Here is a 17,012-nt window from a genome sequence, read left to right as displayed (position 1 = left end):
CGCCCTCCAAAAGTGCACGGTGGCTATGTGGATGCTGGCATATGGAGCTCCTTGTGATGTTGTCGATGACTATCTTCGGATGGCGGAGTCCACCGCCCTTGATTGTTTCTACCGGTTCTGCAGAGCGCTGATAGCAGTGTTCGGGGACATCTACTTGAGATCACCCACTATCGAAGACACTTCCCGGATCCTCGCTGCCAATGAAGCTCGAGGATTTCCGGGGATGCTTGGAAGCATTGACTGCATGCATTAGAAACGGAAGAACTATCCGTTTGCCTGGTAGGTAATGTACAAGGGTCACAAAAAAGGCTGCACTGTGATACTTGAGGAAGTAGCTATCCATGACCTCTGGATTTGGCACTCCTTCTTTGGTATGCCGGGATTCAACAACGACATCAACGTGTTGCAATGCTCACCGATCTTCTCCAAGATTGTTGAGGGTCATGCTCCCCTGGTTGACTTTGTGATCAATGACCGGCACTACAACAAGAGATACTATCTTGCAGACGGTATCTATCCAAAGTGGACAACATTTGTGAAGACTATCTCAAGCCCCGTCCTCCCGAAGGAGGCGGAGTTTGTCAAGAAACCAGAAGGTTGCCAAAAGGACGTCGAGCGTGCATTTGGTGTCCTCCAGCAGAGATTTGCTGTAGTCCGGTTCGCGCTATGACTTGGTCCAAAGATCAGATGTGGAAGGTGATGAACTGTTGTGTGTGGTTACACAACATGATTATTGAGAATGAGCGAAAATATCCGGTTCCTCTGAGCGAGCAAGTTGCACCATATGACAGAGAGGGTCCTCTTACACAGCCTAATCACCAGGTGCCGACATCGTGGGCTTCGTTCATCGCTATGCGTCAGGAGATTCGAGACTCCACAATGCATCAACAGCTGTAGGATGATCTTGTGGAGCACATATGGAGGCTCGAGGCAACACCAACTAGTTTTCATTTGATTTGTTTCAAAACTTGTTAAATTATTTGCTTGTTTTGTTGAACTGTAACGTTTATTTGTAGAAATAAGCCAAATATTGGCGAAAATTTATCAAATACCCCAGAACTGTGAGTTTATTTGTTAAAATAAAGCCAAAAACGTCGATCTTTGGATGTCTACCTAGGGGGCAGCTGGAAGTTTGTCACTCTACACACCAAACTTTCATCCAATCCGGCCCTATTTAGCGTTAGATTTGACCGTGGAAAGCATCAACGGCTGGAGGGGTTTGGCGTTGAGGTCTATCCGAGCATTCTCTATCCGGATGGGTGTTAAGTGCATCGTGCGTTTTCTCGTCAGGACCTTAAGCGGCAGAACACACCCCCATCAGGAATCCTAAACGTGATTTCTTATAATTTTACCGCCAGAATTTAAAACTAGAACATCCGCGATAATTTACAAACATATGCAAAATAGAAACTGTTTCCTAAAAAAAGTTATAATTAGGCTAGCTTGGCATTAATCACTACATCGCCGGGACTTGCGGTGTCTTCTTTGGTAACGGCGACGCGGGCGGAGCATTACATGTCCTCATCGTCGGTGTCATCTTCGTCTATCACGTCAGCGGAGAAGTCTGACTCGTCGTCCAAGTAGTCAACGATGACGTAGCTGCGGCACGTCAGCTCCGAGCGGATTGACGCCCACTTCTCCTTCCGGATGTCGCGCGCCTCCTCCTCGTCAGCATCGAAGGCGCGCTTGGCCTTCTCCCACACGTCGGTGACGACGGTCGTGATAGAGCTGCGTCGTGCCATCGCAAGGTGACGCGCCTCCCGAACGGCGTCGTACTCCTTCTCGTCCGGGCTTGAGTCGAGCTTGATCGGCGGGAACGAAGGAATCCCGCGCGATGCCGGCACCCAAGCCCGCTCCACTGCCGACAACGACATCGTTTCGCCTTCATGCATGCTCGAGAGGAGGCCAACCCACGCTGGGGGGTGCAGGTTGAGGCGGGAGAGCACGCCGTACCGACACGCTTAATTGCTCGGGGATGCACGCGGCACACTCCACGAGGGTCTCCAGCCAGCTTTATCAGGAGGGAAACGAGCTTACTCCTCACCATCTTCGGCTCCAACCTCCGTAGTGCCATGTCGAAGAGGAGCACCGCCACCAGCCACCAAAGACAGCCCGAGTTCCCCGTAGCAAACTCCCACACGGCATAATGCCAATCCCCACTAGGGGAGACACATCCTTAAAACAACAACTAAACTGTCTTTACACGACCGCGACATCTTTACGGAGGTGTCTACACGGCATAGTCACCACCACCCAACTTTATCCACATGCGCTCTATGGCGGGTTCAACTTTTCGTCATCGCGGCCGCGGTCGTGCTGCACGCTCGTCGTCACCTGAGGAAGAGGAGTGGCCCCACCACAAGTACTCCGAGTTCGTCATCCTCATCAACAACGACCCTTTCGGCAAAAAGAAACTCCCGGACAAGTTCGCCGAATTTCTCGCCGGCCGGGAGCCGTTCGAGGTGACCCTGCGGGAAGCAAGCTGCGGCTTCTGGTGGACTGTGGAGGTCTTGTTCGAACGGGAAGGCAAGATGTACCTCCACACCGTCTGGAAAAAGTTTGCTTGCGCCCATGACGTCGAGGTCGACTGCTTGGTGAACTTCTTCTACCAAGTCGACAGCGAGATGAGCGTCAATGTGTTCGACAATGAGTCTTTCCGTATCCACTACCACGTCGACGACGCATGTGGCGACGGCGACGACTATGGCAACGAAGTAGACGATGGCCAATAGGACCTATAGTGTAGGTTGTTATGCCCTCCCTTGGTCTATTCCAAGGTTTCTAGATGTTCCTTCGTCGTCATTTAATGTTTTTACATGTAAAAGCGACGAAGCATCTCCAAAATTGTTAATGGTTCGTTAAATTTAAATAGAAAATTGTTTGAGGGGTTTGGAGCACGCGGCTAGAGAGGGACGACCCCAAGCCCGGCACCAAGGTGCAGCATGCCCCAAACCCTTAAAGCGCTTTAACCGGACACGGTTTGGGGACGCGGTTGAAGATGCTCTTATCCCATGGTAAGGGTTCATTTCTCTTGACTAGTAATTTGCCCGTGCGTTGCTACGGGAAAACAAAAATATATTATTGCTTCCATCTGAAAAAAAAAGGATCCAATTCGCCAGGAGGGTGCACCGCTCGCAACCTTTGGGTGGAGCGTCGTTGGATGATGCCTAATCATGTGGACGTCGCAGCTTCCCTTCCCAACGTCACATCACTATCGTTGTGAAGAAAAGGACATGAACACAGGGGGAGGGCAGGTCCTCCGGCATGACCACGCACCGCCACGGGGACGTCGCGCACCGCCACTATAGTCGGTCATCTTCTCGTTGACGCTCTACCATGCTCCACCTCTGCTAGAGCCGTGCGTCCCATGAGGACGAAGAAGATGCAATGCGAGCAGGGTCTTGAAGCTCCATACTTTGGGTTGCAGTGCTACGAGTCATCAACAGCGAAGCGAGGATGGCGGCGAAGCTGCGAAGGGGATGGCGGTGATACGTTGGTCGACCAGGGCAAACGTCAACATCTATTCTTGTCATCTGCCTCGTCTACCTAATAACCAACACATGCCCAATTGTTATCTTTATAGCTTATATTTACACCATAGACAAATTATATTTTATTCGTAATTATTTATTGCACTCTTTTCAAAAAGTGAAGTTGAGTCCACAAATGTATCGCCACCAAACACTGAAATAGCAAGTCATTTGATCAGAAGATAAGATTTAGGATCAAAGGCTGCAAACTCCTGTTAGAAGGAATGGATTTAACATGACCTGAGATGATACAAATCTTCTTCAAGGTGCAAAGCATTGCTAAAGACAGCACTTTCAAACATATTGTTTCAGTTTAAGGATCTCACCGCGTGTTGCAGCGGCAGTTTTTAGATCATAGATCATGAGTTTAGAGAAGAAAAAATGTTAATTTTGACAATGGCAACATTCTTGAGCTGCAGATGTGGTAGGGGATAGATGACGGATAAAAACATGGCACTGGATAGACATAGGACTGGACCACATGACTTATTTTTGATGAAACTCCGCTCGGGTTGCTCCAGCTTGAGACAAACAGGGACAATATACATAAATAAAAACAGAAATAGAAATGGAGCCGTATTGCAGAAAATATGATATATCTTATATATTATCTTTGGCACGACATTGTATTTCGAAAAGTACAGAAACTTTTAGTCACTAAGCAAGATTGATTATACTGATGGAAAACCAACTTAATATATAACTGAGTGCTGCGAGACATCCACCCTTATTCGAAGGTACTTTTTGGTACTTAAGAATAAACAGATTTGCCTTATGTACTAAGCTAACAAGGAATAGTCCTGAGACATCAATAGCTACAGGCCTAGAGCATATATAATAGCCTGCGTCTAGAACAGATGGAAGGTCAAGAACTGATTAGCTTACAAAGAAAAACAGTAAAATGACAGGTTGGTGAGATCGGCAGCTTGTTATATTGTCAGCAAAGAAGATGATGGGTACGCACTCACCAAAGTTGCAGTGAATTGACGTAGGAACCATCCTAGGTAATGACCTTCGTGTATGCCTCAATCCTAGCAAAGACCATATTTCCTGTCAGGCTTAAACGCAAAACCAAAAGAAGATTTCAGTAGCTTAATTGGGATGACAACTTCAACAGTCCAATTGGGTATTTCCTGCAGCACAGGTGCAGAGCACATAAATATAGGTACAAGGTATTGCCCTAATTTTTATATGCTCAATAATTTGGCAGAAATTATATGTTGCTAATAAGAATTGTTACTCACCTCACGTGATAGGATTTTTGCCATCCCTGCGCACCTTACACAAGAAGGATGAAGATTGGCAAAACCACTGTAACCAAGCACGGCAAACATGTTGAACACAAGAATCATCGAGGATGCATAGGGAGTCATATGTCTCACCAAGTCACCACACGTTTGTGTAGATCTTGCATCAGACGGCCGCATCACCAAGTCCAAGTCCAACAATCATGTGTATGTCCATGCATGGATTGTGTTGTGATAGAGCAGAGAAGGATAGGGATGAATATTAGTATAATGATAACAGGTTTAGTTTGTACCTGATTATAGAAACCAATAACTTTACTATAGATATCATATTACAATGAGAACTCGATGAAATATTAGAGATAAATCAGACTTCTAGTGGCTCCACCATTGAATTAAGGTAGCCTGAAAACATGTTGACAGTGCTGAGCAGATAACTATCTTAGTGACAGAACACATAGTGTAATAAAAAAGGATAAGCCGACAATTGTGAAACCAATATAATTCTACCTACTAAAACATTGGTTATGGTGATCTCCATGGCTTTGATTTGGTATTTGAAGTTTTTACCTGGATTTTCATCCCTGTTACCTTCCTTCCCATTTCTATGAAAACTGTGTTTCCACTTTGTAGATTAAGTTGTTAGCCAAGTTATAAACATGGATAATGCAAATATCTGTAACTGTACCCTCCCAAATTTTGTAGAGAAATTAATGTGACAACAAAAGCTTGACAAGGATATGCTTCTTATGCAACACTGTAGACACAGAACTATGCAAAGATGAGTAATCTGAAATGGAGCTCTAAATATGGCAGCCCTAAGCATGAGACACTAATGCTTCTAACCGCCTTATATATTAATTTGTCAGATATACAATGAACCATACTGTGAAATTGCGACCGCACAAGATTAATTGTGTGTGAACTTCAGAAGCGTTTCCACCCTTTTGAGGATGAAAATAAACGAAAGGCAACATAATACTTAATTTTGCAATAAGAGGGATTGGAATTATACTTAACTGACCAATTATGATCTAACATCATCATGTGAAGTTTAGGGGAAACTCTACCTTTCCATGGACAAACAAACAAAAATTTAAGAGAACGGAACTGCCAGACTTCTAAAGGGCATGGGAAACAATTAATATGACAAAAAAATTCAAAAAAAAAAGATTATATACCCTATTAGGAATGATACTAAGAAATATGGAAAGCTGGCATGTCCAAGCAAAAAATTAAAATCTAGGCACCATACCTTTGAAATCTATAATTGTACCTCCCAAATGTTGTAGAGAAATTTAATATGACAACCAAGCATGATAAGAAAATGCTTCTTATGCAACATTATAAACACACAACCTCCTTCTGATTAAGAGTCAACATGCTCCACATATCTGAAGCTAAACATTGGCTGAAAAGTTCAAAAAATCTATCCAGTAAATAACATACCAGATTACCAGTAGAAGAAAGATGGCTTGCTCTCGTAGTGGAGCCAGCATGTAGTAGTAAGGTCGTGACCGTTGTGTTGTCGTGGGTCAATCTGCACCAATTTCAATACAGCTCATGGCATGATAAAACATTACATGAGTCAAAAGTTGAAGTATTGCAGCGACGACGGTGTTGGTGCACCGTTCCCTTCTTGGAGGCGTCGCTTTTGAAGAGTCTGGAGTTCAGGTGTTGTCATGGTGGTGGTTGTATTGTTGTTGCTAGGGCTGGAATGCTATGGCGGGACTCTTTTTTCTTAGCTTCTTTTCTCTTTTTTGGCTGTGTGCATCCGTATTGTCATTAGGACGGTGCGTTGTTGCAAAGGCTGGGTGTAATTGGTATCTTCTGATATTAATATATTCCCTTTATCGAAAAAAGCTCATGGCATGATAAAACATTACATGAGTCAAAAGTTGAAGTATTGCAACATGTTTGTAACTGATGAGACACTGACCACTTCGAGTCAATGCTGCCGCGCGAGCCTCTGCACCATGTCATCGTTGCGCAATCCCTTCTTCAACCTGAATAAAACAAACCCAAATTTGACAAAGTTTTTAGCGAATTCTCTGATTTCAGATCACAGTTGACCAGATTTGTTAGTAAAACAGTGACTATTCTTCAGAACATGATTGACCTGGAGGATGCAGGGAGATTTTACTATTTGCCACATTTTACTTTAGACTTCTATAATTTGCCACACATTACTTTTCCCTGCAGCGGACCAGAACAGAGAGCTCGGACGGTAGCGCCACCGCCGGTTCAATTGCACTCACAATCTCATCAAAAAATCGGTAAGCAAAATACACAAACCGGTTCAGTTGCATCTAAATACAGTTATTCATGATCGTTCTTGCTATGATTGTTGATTATCTATTCTCTACATTCTGGAAACACCACATATTTTGTATTTCCTAAAACATCCAAAGATTTTACTTAGGAAGTAGGAGCAACTGTTACGGATCTTGTGATCGGAGCCGGATCAAAGACGGACAAGCCTAGGATGTGGAGGAACACTACACGCTAGGAGTCGTCTAGGTCTACCGAGATTGTCAAGCGCTCTTTGTCGTGGTGGTTGTGCCAGATGCGGTGCTAAAACATCTTGCCGGACTTGGCGGGGAAGGAGCTGTGTTCTCTCGACACATACTGTGGTCAAAGGCTAGAACCATATGGTTGCCGCTGCATGGAATCGGTCTTCCATCAGTGGTGGATGAAGAGGGGAAAAAGGGAAATGGAAGAGGGGAAAAAATAAAGGCATGTGTGGTTGTATCATGTAAATCCCGTTACCTTGAGTGGAGCATAAAAGGACCGAGTTCCGGCGAGTCACATGAACAATACTACCTTGTCTACCAAAAATCCATGATACCTCCAATAAAAAACACAACCAACCTTCTACTTCTATAGGTAACATATGCAAAATCTGTGGAAAACATGCATATTGATATACAGGCATGTTGAAAACCTTATTTGGTACGACTGTTTTGGCACAATTCAGGCAATGGCTACTCGACTATAGGCATGAATCTGAAAGGAGTACAACTACGAAACTACTAAATATAAAATTAGTTGCTAAATGTCTAGAGAAAAGCTAGGGTGAATCTGAAGCAGTACTATGACATCCACATCTACATGAGAAGGAAGGGGTGAATCTGAAGCAGTGCTACGAGATCCCCATATACAGGCATGAATCTGAAGCTGTACTACGAAACTGGTTCTTGCAGATATTGCATAATTAATAATTTTATGGAGAAAACCTCGAAAATTTCCAGCGGCGAACGGCGGGGGCAGCGGAGATGGCAGGTCGATTGGAACTCGGTTTCGTGTTCGCGTGGTCCAGGTCGACGCCAGCTCAGTTGTAGGGCGCCAGCGGCTCCACGGCGGCGGTTCTGCAGCGACTTCTGTGATAATTCTTGGTTAACGATGCCTTGGACTCGGCTCGGTTCCGTGTTAATATATAGGCCAACATCGGCGAGATTTACAGAGTTGTTGTTACAACAGATAGAGAGAGGGAAAACCGCACAACATCTTTATCTACAGATGCTTGGCGTGAACATGAAGATAGAAACAACTTAGCTTTATCTAACTAACTATTCTATCTCTAACACCCCTCCTCGATCACAACCTTTCCTAAGGTTGAGATTGTATTTAAAAGCTTCAAACTGCCGTGTTGGTAGAGCCTTTGTGAATCCATCTGCCACCTGGTCTTGAGAAGGGATAAATCTGATCTCGAGCAATTTCTTTGCTACTCTTTCCCTTACAAAATGAAAATCTATTTCTATATGTTTTGTCCTTGCATGAAAAACAGGATTGGCTGAGAGGTATGTTGCTCCCATGTTGTCACACCATAAACATGAAATTTTCTTTCTATGAACACCAAGTTCCTTCAATAATGATTCTAACCAAATAACCTCTGCAGTAGCATTTGCTAATGCTTTGTATTCAGCCTCAGTGCTTGACCTTGAGATGTTTTCTAGCACTCCAAGAAATTAGATTAGGTCCAAAAAATACTGCAAATCCTCCTGTTGATCTTCTATCATCAACACAGCCTGCCCAATCAGCATCTGAGAAGGCACTTACTAATGTAGAGAAGGATCTCTTAAAACTTAACCCAAGACTTACAGTACCTTTGATATACCTGAGTATTCTTTTCACTGCAGTCCAATGCACAGTGGTAGGCGAATGTAAATACTGGCATACCTTGTTTACTGAAAAGGCAATATCTGGTCGTGTAAGAGTTAAGTATTGAAGAGCACCAACAATGCTCCTATATCTTGTACTATCATCTGGACCAAGTGGATCTCCCTCCATAGCTGATAATTTTTCCGAGGAAGACAAGGGCGTTGGTGCTATTTTCGAATCCTTCATACCAACTCTAGTCAACAAATCCATAGCATATTTTTCTTGGGTTAGAGTTATACCATCTCTTAATTTCTTAACTTCAATTCCCAAAAAATAATGCAGATCACCTAAGTCCTTAAGTGCAAAAGCCTTCCTCAAATCTTGAAGCAATGCAGAAATGGCTCGGGTTGATGAACTGGTGACAATTATATCATCAACATATACTAGCACAAAAATGGTGATACCTGACTTGTTGTAAATAAACAATGAAGTATCAGCTTTGGATGGTGAAAAATCAAGTTCTTGGAGTTTTGAGCTCAGCTTTGCAAACCATGCTCTAGGTGCTTGCTTGAGTCCATATAGAGATTTATCCAATTTGCACACATGATAAGGTGCATGTGGATCTTCATAACCAGGTGGCTGTCTCATATATACTTCTTCTTCCGTAACACCATGGAGAAACGCGTTCTTCACATCTAGTTGCCTTAAGCTCCAACCTTTTGAAACTGAAACAGCTAGAACAAGTCTTATGGTAGCAGCTTTAACAACTGGACTAAAAGTGTCCTCATAATCTATGCCATAGCGTTGTTTAAAACCTTTTGCTACTAGTCTAGCTTTATACCTATCAATGGTTCCATCAGCTTTTCTTTTAATTCTATATACCCATTTACAATCTATTAAGTTTATGCCCTTTTTGTATGGAACTAAGTGCCAAGTTTTATTTTCAACTAATGCTTTGTACTCATCATTCATAGCATGTTTCCAATCAGGATTTTCTAATGCCATTTGCAAGGTTTCAGGTTCATTAGAAAAAGTGGAAAGACCATACCGAACCGTCCCATCGGTGTAGGTTTTTGGCCTTCTGTTTCCTGTTGTGGATCTGGTGCGGTGCACAGGTACCACAGATGAGCCTGACGCAGAGGATCCCGGAGCTGTGGCTGTCCCCTGGCGTTGTCGAGGATCCGCGTCGCGTGAGGATTTCCCGCGCGCGGGAGCTGCTTCAGTTGGCCCACCTGGCCTGGCAGTTCTCCACCTGGTCGGGAGCCCACGAGCAGATGCGGCAGCAGGAGGCCCACGCGCTGTCGCTGGTCGGCCTATTTCACTGGACGTGGCAGCAGGAGAGCTGCCTGCCCTTTCGGACGCGGAGGAGCCAGGTGATGTGGCGTCCGTTCGTTGGCTGCTGCTGGGCCCGCGAGCATCTTCTGACGCGCGATCGGATGGCGACGCAGAACTGGATCCCGAGGGTGATTCTTCCAGGATCTCAGGCGTATCTGCATTGAATTCCGCGCCAGGCATGTCGTCTAGCGGCACATCTGGAGCATCGCCGTTTGGCTGATTTTGACCACCGTTTTGTATGAGATTTTCTTCTCCATCTAGCTCCCGCACTCGGGGAACATTATGAGGCAAAATAACAGTAGGAGCATTAGGTGTTAGATCAATGCATTGTTCCTCCCCTTGATCTAATTCCGATGGATTTTGGAGGGAGGAAGGAAGGAGAAGAATTTCTCGCCGGAGGAGAGCACCAGCATTGGGATGAAGCTTGGCAAAGGGAAATACTGTTTCATCAAAGACAACGTCTCGTGACACATAGACACGGCCAGTGGACACATCAAGGCATTTGACACCTTTGTGCATATGACTGTAGCCAAGAAAGACACATTGTTTGGAACGGAATGCTAACTTTCGCTTGTTGTATGGTCGAAGGTTGGGCCAACAGGCACAACCAAAAACACGTAGAGATGAAAAATCAGGAGATTCATGGAGGAGACGTGTCATAGGTATTTCATTGTCAATGACTGACGATGGAAGCATGTTGATTAAGTATGTGGCGGTCAAAAAGGCTTCATCCCAGAATTTTAATGGCATGGATGCGTTTGCAAGCAGTGCTAAGCCCACCTCGACAATGTGGCGATGCTTGCGTTCTGCTGACCCATTTTGTTGATGGGTATGAGGGCAAGACACATGATGGGATATACCCATTTTTGTGAAAAAGGGGTGTAGTTTTTCATATTCACCTCCCCAATCTGTTTGGATGGCAATGATTTTACTATCAAATTTTCGTTCAACAAGAGTTTGAAAATTCTGAAAAACTTGAAAGACTTCAGATTTTTTCTTGATGAGATAGATCCATGAAAATTTACTAAAGTCATCAATAAAGCTTACATAGTATGAAAAACGACCAACAGAGGTGGGAGCAGGTCCCCAAACATCTGAGAACACTAACTCTAGTGGCTTAGTGGACATACTAGTAGATCTTGTATAGGGAAGTTGATGACTTTTTGCTCTTTGACATGAATCACACACAAACTCACACCTAGATTCTTTTGAATGGGGAAGCTCAAATTTCCTAAGAATTCGATGAACGATTTTGAAAGAAGGATGACCTAATCGATCGTGCCACCGTGTAGCTGAAGGCTTGGTGGCGCTAAGAACTTGTTTATTTCTTGATGATGATGATGACACCAACGGATAGAGGCCTCTGTAGCATCTACCTTTAAGAAGTACCTTCTTCGTTTCCAGATCCTTCACATAAAAGTACCAAGGGTGAAATTCAACATAGACATTATTATCTAATGTTAGGCGATGAATGGAAACAAGATTTTTTGTAGCACTTGGAACATGGAGGACATTTCGAAGGTGAAGTTGTTTGGATGGGGAGTTAACAAATGCATGACCAACATGACTAATGTCCATACCTGTCCCATTGGCCGCATGGATCTTCTCACGGCCATTGTACTTCTCTTTCATGGTGAGCTTCTCGAGCTCACCGGTGATGTGATCTGTGGCTCCGGTGTCAGAGTACCAGTTGGTATCCACACCGTAGGAGGCGGCGTTTGCACCTCTTTCTTCTTCCTCCTCTTCATCTTCAGAGTATCGGTGCCAGCACCTATATGCAGGGTGGCCCAATTTGCCACAGATCTGGCAGACGACGTCACGGTCCTTGCCGCTGCCTTTGTTGCTGCCGCCACGACGACCGCATCCACGGCCGCCTTGTTGATGTCCCTGGCCATGCCCTTGAGCATAGCCACGACCGCCGCCACGGCCTCCGCGATAGTTTCCACGGCTGCCACGTCGTCCGCCACGTCCGCGTGCAACAGAGTTGGCAGAGGACTTCGGATCATTGTCGACGCCGCTGAGGAGGAGATTCATGTGGTTGTCGTAGGAGCTGATCTGCGCGTAGAGCTCGGCGACGGTGATCTTGTGATCGGGGTTTGCCCCGATGGCGACGAAGAGGGGATTGTACGGGTCGTCAAGCCCGGCGAGGAGGTACTCCACCACCTCGTCTTCTTCCATGGGGCGGCCTGCTGCTGCAAGCTCATCGGTGATCGCCTTCACCGCGGCGAAGTATTGCGCCGTAGTTTTGCCCTCCTTCTTGGTGTTGGCGAGCTGCACCCGCAGGTTGGCGATGCGAGTGCGGGACTTGGCGGCGAACATGGACTTGATCGCCAGCCAGACCGCCGATGCTGTCCTCATGCCAATGCAGGAGACGAGGATCTCCTTGGACAGCGATGCCAGCAGGTAATGAAGGACCTGCTGATCAGTTTGAACCCAGTTTTCATAATCTGGATTGCTCACCTCGGTGCGTTTGCCGTCGATGGTGTCGAAGGTCGTTTCTGACGGCGCCTTGTTTGTCCCATCGAGGAAACCCATCAGGCGGGCACCTCTGATGGCAGGGAGGACCTGTGTCTCCCACAGCAGGAAGTTCTCCCTTGTCAGCTTCTCCGACGTGCCCTGCGTCGGTAGCGGGCTGCTCATGCCGAAGGTGGAGGAGGAGGAGCTCATCGTGTTTCTAGATGTGTTTTTGGAAGACTAGCTCTGATACCATGTGATAATTCTTGGTTAACGATGCCTTGGACTCGGCTCGGTTCCGTGTTAATATATAGGCCAACATCGGCGAGATTTACAGAGTTGTTGTTACAACAGATAGAGAGAGGGAAAACCGCACAACATCTTTATCTACAGATGCTTGGCGTGAACATGAAGATAGAAACAACTTAGCTTTATCTAACTAACTATTCTATCTCTAACAACTTCGTGTGAGGCCGGAGGCTCTGCGGCGGCTTCGTGTGAGGCCGGTTTCATGTGAGCTCCCGTGTGCCACCGCGACCGGCCGGCTGGCCGGTCGTCATCTAAGTCGAGCTACCCAGCCTCGTCCGCACAGGCGCCATGTGTTGTCCAGAGGAACGACGCCAAGTCGTGGGGCTCCGTGAAGGCGCTGCTGGCGGCCGCCAAGAGAGGCAGATCTTGGAAAGCACGGGGCTCCGGGGCGTCGGCGCTGGCGTCACGTCGCGGAGGCGGCATGTGGGAACGACGGGAGGAGGTTGGCGCAGGAGAGGTTGCCGGTGAGCGCTGGAGAGGAGGGATCTGCACTCTCCAAGCGGCGGCGGTGCACGACGCGTGAGGGAGGAGTGGGGGCCGCGCCAGGGTTTCCTGGAGTTGGGAACGAAGCCAACTTGGACTGCTTGTCAATTTCTCAAGTCATTAGGGGCTAAACTGCAAAATGTGCAGCGACGGGATGGACGGAACGACGACGAAAGAATTGACGTATTGGCAGAATAAGGAACAGGTTCCTCCTTTTTAAGTAGTGTAGATTTTTCCGGTCCAATTTCCAAACTAGTTATATAGGTGGTGTACGATAGGGAAGGCAAGATGTACCCTCCAGACCGGCTGGAAGGAAGTTCGCCCGCGACCACGGCGTTGAGGTCGGTTGCTTGGTGAACTTTTTCTACGAAGGCGACGACGAGATAAGTGTGAAGGTGTTTGACAATGAGCCTTGCCGTATCCACCACCACGGAGATGATTTTGGCGATGACTCCGGCGACCCAAGCGACGACAGCAACGAAGAAGATGAGGGCTAGGCGGCAAGCAGAACCTCTAGTCTAGGTTTTTGTGTGCCTATCTTGGCATCTTCCAAGGTTTTTGAATGTTCTTCGTCGACCATTTTAATATTTTTTCCATGTAAAAGAGACGAAGCATCTACAAAATTATGACTAAAACGTTAATTTTAAATAAAAAAGCGTTTAGGGGTCACCTTTTGGGGGACACAGCTTGAGAGGTACGATGTTTCCCAAACGATCGATCGGAACTCGTTTTTAACGGATGCGGTTTAGAAGACCCAACTGAAGATGCTCTACTGAAGATAATAGTGCACGAGTAAACAAATTTTCAATTACTTGGCGTACCTTCTTTCGGAAAATTCTATAGATGCTTACGAGGTGACGTGACATGCCAAACACGTACACAGTGGCTGCAGGAGATTTCGGTGGAACTGTGCCGCGCCCCATTCTCCTAATAACTTGATTCTACGTCCACCCATAGGTGCAGCATTGTTGTTCCCGCCTGGCTGGGCTCGATCGTATCCTGAATCCTATTGTCATAGCTGAGGAGGAAAGCTACAGATCTATCCGTTGTCTCATCATCCCTCTTACCATGAACAAAATCACACCGAAGATGCCATTTCGTGTTGTGTCATCGGCGAGGGGTTCCGCTGGTTGATTTTCAATGTACACCTTGTTTGACTATAAATTCTGAATATTGAAGGTTTAGAAGACGCAACGGAAGATGCTCTACTAAAGATAATAGTGCACGAGTAAACGAATTTTCAATTACTTGGCGTACGTTCTTCCGGAAAATTCTAGAGATACAGGCTTTCGGGCAGATGCTTACGAGATGACGTGACATGCCAAACACACAGTGGCTGCAGGAGATTTCGGTGGAACCGCCGCGCCCCATTCTCCCAATAACTTGATTCTACGTCCACTTGGGCTCGATCGTATCCTGAATCGTATTGTCATAGCTGAGGAGGAAAGCGACAAATCTTAGGGGGGGGGGCAATGTACGTCTTGTGTGACTATAAATTCTGAATATTGAAACTATACAATAAAATAACTGTACGTATCGACTTATGCAGAGACCGATGCGATGCTCCCAATTATTTTTTAAAAATATAGTTAGATATAAGAGACACTCTAGCAGATATCCCAAAAAGATTTCGGAGGGCCGTGAACTCGGCACGTGCAGAAGCTACAAGTAGCATGCAACATGAACGGCGCAAACCCTATTTCCACATCGCCGCATCTCTTTCTTCGCCGCCGCCCTATCTTACCTCCAGCGAGCAATCCATCCCCACGTAGACCGCATCCACCGCATCCGTCGCTCCACCATGTTTTGCCACGGCGGTTTCAGACCGGGGGCGGCCGGATTGTAGCCGGCAGCACCTTGCCACGAGGCGGTGGAATCTTCCTCGGCACCCCCGCCGAGGACAACAGGAAATGGGTCCGCTCCGGGGGCGAGAAGAAACGTGTGGCGAAGAGGTGGACCAACCTCGGACTGACACCGCTGTTGTCCCTCTGCGTATATGTGTATGCCGGGAAGACAGTGTCGACTTCCTCCTCGCGTCGTTGGCCTCTCTCCCCCACACCCTCCGACGATGATTGGGCCACAAAGGCCAAAGAGGAGCCGGTGTCCCCCGCACGTTGATGATCATCGAGGATGCGGACTTCGTCAACAACGACGAAGCCAAGACGGCAACCATCGAGAGGCTCAACTGCATCTCGGAGCAGGAGGTAGCTGAGGCGCAGCAGTGCGAGGAGGAGGACGCACCCTAGGCCGTCCACCAGGTGCGCACCTACAAGGAGTTCCAGTGGGAGGCCACCGTTCGCCGCGTGAAGAGGGAGTGCGTCAAGCTCGAGTAGGAGGAGGTCACCGTCGATCCTCGTTCGCCGCCGCGCCCCGGGGAGGTGTCCCAGGGCTGAATTTTGGTACAATTTGGGTTGCCGTAGTTTAGATTAGGTAATCTAGATTTTTTTTATTTTGCGTGTTTGTCCATTTTGATTTTGGAATCGCAAAGAAATCGAGCGATGAACTCGAATGTGGTCCTTGTAAAAATTCTCCTTTTTGTGAGTAGTATTGATTAATTTGAGTCATTGGATCTACTGGCTGAACGGCCCATATTGTCAGATCCTTACTGTAAAAAGCTTCAAAATTTAATAACAAATAAATACCGAAAGTTGAAAAAAATAGGTCAATTGCATCCACACATCAGAAATTCAATTCGGCACCCGGGTGCGTATGCTCTCTCTACCAAACAATCTTATTTCCAAGTGTCAAAAAATTTTGACAAAAAATTCTACATATACATCTTCATAATATATGTGCGTTCGTCAAGTTTCAACAAAAACCAACATTTTTTGTGGACTATGTAAAAAAGAGAAATTTTATGTTGTAAAAAGCATTATTTCTAGCACTGAGTTTTGTCTTTTTTACACACGTCACATGACAAGTCGATTTTTTATGAAACAACTTTGTAAGTGTGTAGCACGTGAAGATGTACGTCCGAATTTTTCGTTTCAATTTTTTTGAAATTCAAAATATGTGTAAGATGCATTTCAAATTAAAGGGAGCATATGGTCCCATGTTCCAAAACATCGCTCCCCACATTTTATAAATATAATTATATATTGAAAAACATGCTTCAGTATTATCACTTTAGCAAGACTTACGAAAAGCTCTTTTGGATCATGGGCACCAGTGATCTCAGTGTATTAAAAAATTCGAAAATTATATTTATATATTTCAAAAAATTATGTAGTAAAATTCTAAAAGTAGCCAATGATGTATTCCACTAACATGTAAAATCTCAATTGCAAATGTTTTGTTTTCTGAGCTTCACAAAAATAACAAATTCTGATTTTTTTTTGAGATTTGAATCACTATACTCAGATCCACATATTTGTTATTTTTATGCAGCCCGAAATACACATTATTTTCAGTTGAAAATTTAAACGTTTGTGGGATACAATACTGACTACATCATGATTTATTGTCAAATTTTTCTAAAACTTAAAAATATGATTTTTAATTATTTTTCTGAAAAGGGATCACTGGAGCTCATGTGCACCAAATCTCTATCCGA

At 45.6% G+C, this 17,012-nt stretch overlaps 1 long non-coding RNA gene across 1 annotated transcript; it reads right to left on the bottom strand.

Annotated features, from left to right (window-relative positions):
* Positions 1–4,215: 4,215 nt before the first annotated feature.
* LOC124655524 lies at positions 4,216–6,814 on the bottom strand. Its single transcript, XR_006988720.1, has 3 exons — positions 6,717–6,814; positions 4,775–6,317; positions 4,216–4,588 (listed from the first exon to the last, which is right to left on the bottom strand). It is a non-coding gene; the product is annotated as an uncharacterized LOC124655524 (long non-coding RNA).
* Between the last annotated feature and the right edge of the window lie 10,198 nt (positions 6,815–17,012).

This window comes from Lolium rigidum, chromosome 5 (genome assembly GCF_022539505.1).
Source record: "Lolium rigidum isolate FL_2022 chromosome 5, APGP_CSIRO_Lrig_0.1, whole genome shotgun sequence".
In the NCBI taxonomy this organism is placed as follows: Eukaryota; Viridiplantae; Streptophyta; class Magnoliopsida; order Poales; family Poaceae; genus Lolium; species Lolium rigidum.
Note: the sequence above shows the minus strand (reverse complement) of the source record. Positions and strands in the feature narration are given on the sequence as shown.